Source organism: Pseudochaenichthys georgianus, chromosome 9 (assembly GCF_902827115.2).
Source record: "Pseudochaenichthys georgianus chromosome 9, fPseGeo1.2, whole genome shotgun sequence".
Lineage (NCBI taxonomy): Eukaryota > Metazoa > Chordata > Actinopteri > Perciformes > Channichthyidae > Pseudochaenichthys > Pseudochaenichthys georgianus.
In genome coordinates, this window is record NC_047511.1 from 5288794 (window position 1) to 5293554 (window position 4761).

Genomic DNA, 4761 nt, shown 5'->3' on the forward strand with positions numbered 1-4761 from the left:
GTATTCTTTGATATGGTTTAGCCTTTCTCAGGCTACAACATGGTTAAGTTTACGAATATTATTAAGGAATACAAATCCCTCTTTGCAATGTGTACCAGCCTCCTTAGGCTTTTCGATCACAATCATTAAACTGGAATAAATACAATATTGTTAACATGAAAATATGATTTAATGTTCGTTGTTTAGAGTTATTCTAAGGCTTTACTCAATGGGAACTCGGTATGAGAGAGCACACTGTTGAGATGTCCAATCTGCCTGTTTTACACACTTTGACCAACAGGGTGTTTGTGTTCAAATGAAGCCCATGATGAAGCCTCATGAGATGAAGCCTTTTACGAACCAATTGCCTGGAAAGCTTCAAAGTTTCATAAGGCTTCATCTCGCCATCACTACACTGAATCTTCGAACGGAGGTTCAACCCTGGACTTCCTATTCCATAGAAGCAGTGCTTCGAAGCTTGCTTCAAATCACGTGACATATGACGTCCGAAGCAGCAACTGCTTCAAATCACGTGAAATGTGACGTCCGAACCAGCAACTGCTTCATTTCCTGAATGAATCACTTGACTGGTTCGCGGCATGGATGTATAATACGAACTGGGGTTACGTACTGTAACCCAGCTTCTATGAGTATAGGCGCAGCCCTCTAAGGCTATCGCTATTGGGTAATCCCACTGCACGTGTGCAGCACTGACAGACTTAATCCACGCCCACCTATGACGTGGGCCCCACCTCCGGCCTCACTTCCGTATAAATAGGAAGTAGGCCCGTCCAACTGCTCCCACACAAACAGCTTTTCTTCAGCTATTCGCGGAGCCAGTGGGGCCCGAACCTTAGAGGGCTGCGCCTATACTCATAGAAGCTGGGTTACAGTACGTAACCCCAGTCTATTTCGTATAAGGCTTCGCCCTCTAAGGCTATCGCTATTGGGTTAAGGGCGAAGCAGGATGTAGTCTGCGCCCCACTGGTCCGTCCGTAACCAGAAGTACCAAAACACATCTACTCAATTAATAATCCATGCGAAAAAGAAAGGAGCATCACAGTCCCTGGAAATATAGCATTATTCCAATGAATATTCTCTTTAAGGGAATGAAGGTGAATACCCGTCGTTTAAAAAAAGTAGAGATAAACAAATCCCACTTGTTAAAACGATAAAAGAGGGGGAAAAGGGGCAGCTCTCTGAATGCCGATAGGCAGGGGAGAGGGCACGCCGTTTAGTCCCTGACATTACTCAATCTGACAGAACAGCAGTACTGAGTGTGTCAGAGAGGAATGGGAGACATCCCTCAAATAAAAACGAATAAAAGAACAGGGGGAAGACCAAGATGCAGCATTGCAAATGTCTTCTACTGTCATTCCTCCGTGCAACGCCATATAGGTTGAAATTCCTCTGGTGCTGTGCGCTTTGATATTTTACCCCAGAGTAGACATACGCCTGTGACACCGCCTCACACAACCAGTGTGACAGGCGCTGTGCAGACAGAGGCTGCCCTATTGAGCGCTCTCTGTAATGCACAAACAGGCACTGGGACCTGCGCAACGTGGCTGTGCGTGCAATATAGCATGACAGCGCACGTACGGGACAGAGGAGATGAGATGTGGCTTCTTCCTCCGATGTGTGAGGAGGAGGGAAGAAACCATCGAAAGTGATCACTCTCGATCTAAAAGAGCTTGTGATCACCTTTGGCATAAAAGCCGGGTTAGGCCGCAAAACAGCTGAGCTGCCATCTCCTTGGATCTGTAGACATGACGGAGCCACAGATGCGGCTTTCACACCAGCGCTTTTCAGTTTCTAGCTCCGAGCGGGAGCTTTTCTGGTTCAGCTCCGGTTTCCCTTTTCAGCTCCCGCTCTGTGCACACCGCCCACTGGCGCCCCAGAGCTGCCCTTGCTGCGTCATGACGTCACCGTTTACATCGCTGATTTGCCCCCCAAAGGCAGCCATTACGGCGCTCACAACAACAACTGCGTCGGGTCGATGATCGTGTTGCTTTTAATCACACGAAGCCAGAATAAATGGAATAACGACTTCTCCAACCTTATACTTTGCTCCAGAGTGCCGTGGTTCATTGTTTATTAATGTGTTTCTGCAGCATTTACCGACCGCTGCAGTGCTGCTCTTCCACAGGACTTTATTCTCCCGTTAGCTCCCGGTTAGCTCACACTGCAGCGGCCGCTCTAAAGTATTCACTGTCCGACTCACACAAGCAGCTGATGCATATCCCCAGTTCCCCTTAGCCTAAATGAATGTGTGTCAGTCTGAATTGACACTGTTTGGTATCACGACGCTGTTATGAAAGTTTCTCTGGTATAAAACGGGTGATGTTAGCATAGCAACCGAAGCTAAACTGACTACTTGCATCCGATAGCTGCAATAATACAAAACAACACGTCTGCCTCTCTCCACAATGATCGATAACAGTGAACGGATGGTCAAAGTAAGGCACAAATAAACAGAATCACACGAAGCCTGGTTAGTGTTGCCTGACTTTGTAAAGTGTGTTTATAGGCACTACTGCTTGTAGGCAGGCATAACAGTCGACCCATGGGGTTTAGTTTCCTGCACGCCGCGACGTAAGAGAGACGTAAGCGACGTCACCTCTTAGCTCCAAAGCTCTTGCCTCTGGACCGACAATTTTTTGGAGCTGGAAATGAAGCGGATTCCGGAGCTAAGAGCCGGCGCAGCTCCGGTGTGAACTGGAAAACCCGGCGCTTTTCAGGCTCTAGCTCCGAGCCGGAGCTGAAAAGGCGCTGGTGTGAAAGGGGCAAGAGAGAGCAGACAAATCACTCACCCTTTTAGCTGATGTCAGAGCCAAGAGCAGAGCTACTTTGGCTGACAGAAACTTTAGGGGAACCTGATCCAAAGGTTCGAATGGAGCTTTACTCAGTGCGCGTAGCACTAAAGCCAAAACCCCATTGAGGCGCCAAAGCGCGTGACACCGGTCTGAGTCTCTGTGCTCCCCGTAGAAACCGTGTTGTCAGAGGGTGACTAAACACCGTGCTGATACCAAACCCTATGTGGCAAGATGAGATGGCAGCAGCGTACGTTTTTACCGTGCTATAAGCCAATTTCCTGTCCAGTAATGTCTGGAGGAACGACAGTACGTGAGGCAGGGGGCACCTAACGGGGTCCAGGTTTTTTTCTACACACCAGCGCTGGAACGCTGTCCATTTGGCTGTGTAGGATGCCCTGGTGGACGCCGCCCTTGAACCCTGAATGGTACTGATAACCTTTTTAGAGAGGCCCAGCCCCTCTAAATGTTCCCGTTCAGGGGCCATGCCCACAAACGTTGGCCCAATACTGGGTGACTGCTGATCGCTCCCTCCACCTGGGAGAGAGCGTCCCTGCGCCACGGCATTTCCCACGGTCTCCCTGACAGCATCCGCTGTAGGCATGGAAACCAGGACGCTCTTGTGCGTTCCGGTGCTATTAATATTGCTGTCAGTCTCTCCTCCTGCACTCGGTCCAGGAACCGAGAGATCAAAGGGACTGGTGGGAAAGCGTATAACAACCCCTGGGGCCACGGCCTGTGTGCGAACGCGTCCACGTCCAGGGGGGGGTGGTCCTGCGTTCTCAGGGAGAACCAGGGGGCACACTGCGCGTTCTCAAGTGCAGCGAACAGATCCACCTCCGCTCTCCCGAACCTGCTCCATACCTGGGAGACCAGTTCGGGGTGGAGGCTCCAGTCCCCTTGGTAAGGACCTCCTCTGGACATTAGGTCCGCCCCTATGTTCAACACGCCGGGAATATACACCGCTCTGATAGAGAGTACGTGTGTTTGCGCCCAACACAGCAGCCGTCTGGCTGTGTTCAGCAGCTGCGCTGATCGTACGCCTCCCTGGCGATTTATGTATGCCGCCGCTGCTTTGTTGTCTGTCCGAATCAACACATGCTGATTGAACAGCAACGGGGCGAAGTGTTGGATTACTCTCCATACGGAGATTAACTCCAGCACGTTTATGTGGAGAGACATGTGAGCCGGCCACTGTCCCCCCACTGCCTGGGACATGCACGTTCCTCCCCAGCCTGTGAGAGATGCGTCTGTAAACACCGCGGTGTGTGACGTCACTCTGCTCAGGGGAACCCCCACTGACAGGACGTGAAGATTTTTCCAATAGGCTAAATCCGGACCCACGGAAGGGGGAACGTACACCATGCGTCTCTTCTGACGCACGGGGTCGATACGCAGGGGAATGAACCACCTCTGGATTCTCCTCATGTGAAGGAGTCCCAGAGGGATCACCGCGTGACCAGCTGCCATCATGCCTAACAGCTGCATCACGGAGAGGGCTGTCACCACCCTGCGGGGTGTGATGCGCCGGAGGAGAGCTGTCACTTTCTCCACTCTCTGCTGTGAGAGTCACGCTCTCAAGCGGGCTGAGTTCAATTCCACTCCCAGATAAACGATAACCTGGGATGGAAGAGGACCGCTCTTCTTCCAATTGACAATGAAACCCAGACTTGACAGATGAGATACGAGCTGTATTGTCTGTAAAGCAGCCTCCTCCTTGGAGCGAGCCAGCAACAGCAGGTCGTCCAGATAAAATAACACCCTCATCCCTCCTCTGTGTAGCGTCTCCACACACTTTGAAAAAGTGTGAGGAGCCAGGGAATATCCGAACGGCAGTCGATTGAACTGGTACGATATTCCCTGGAATGAAAAACGCAGGAATTTCCTGTGTTCCGGGATTATGGATATGTGGAAGTTGGCATCCTTCAGGTCTATTGACGTAAACCAGTCCCCCTGGTGAACGTACTCCAGC